The sequence below is a fragment of the Triticum dicoccoides genome, chromosome 2A (genome assembly GCF_002162155.2).
Source record: "Triticum dicoccoides isolate Atlit2015 ecotype Zavitan chromosome 2A, WEW_v2.0, whole genome shotgun sequence".
Lineage (NCBI taxonomy): Eukaryota > Viridiplantae > Streptophyta > Magnoliopsida > Poales > Poaceae > Triticum > Triticum dicoccoides.
In genome coordinates this window covers 175,258,998-175,259,703 of record NC_041382.1, presented here as the reverse complement: position 1 = coordinate 175,259,703, position 706 = coordinate 175,258,998, and positions in this window count along the sequence as shown.

Here is a 706-nt window from a genome sequence, read left to right as displayed (position 1 = left end):
ACTGCCGTCGCATTGATAGCCCGACGCCCCGACCGCCCGCTGCCCCCGCCGTCTGCCTATAAATCTCACCCCCCGTCCGCCCGTCGCCGCAAACACCGCTCCCCGCCCGACGACGCAAAGACCGCTCCTCTCCCGTCTCCACCTCCCAAAATCCCGCCGGCGACATGTCGTTCCACCGCGGCAGCAGCTCCGGCACCGGCGGCGATGACGGACCCAGCGCGTGGCCGTCGAGCCTGAGTACGCCGGAGACGGAGGAGCTGCACCGGTTCGGGCTCCTCGTGCCGCCGGGTTGCCGTCTTCCGCACGACTGGAAGCTCGACAAGGACGGCTACCCGACGCGCGGGCCCGGCGCCACCACCGAGGAGAAGCGGACCGGCGGCCGCAACAACATCGCCGGCCGTCACGTGTTCTGGGACGGCAAAGACTACGCCGCCGTCATCGGCGCGTACCGACTGGCGGAGTCCGGCGTCACGCCTGACCTCGTCGGCGACCGTCGCCGCCTTCTTGTCCCGCGCCCCCGTCCAGCAGCGCGCGGCCGTCGGGCTCCTCCCGCACCTGCGCCGGCGCCCGCCGATCCCCCCGCCCCGCCGGAGGTGGAACTGCCGCCGGAGCCGTTGGTTCTTCGGGAGGACGGTGATCCTGACGATACGCCGGGTTACCTCGTCGCCCTACGCGCGTCGGCGGCTGCAGCGGCGGCTGCAAGGGA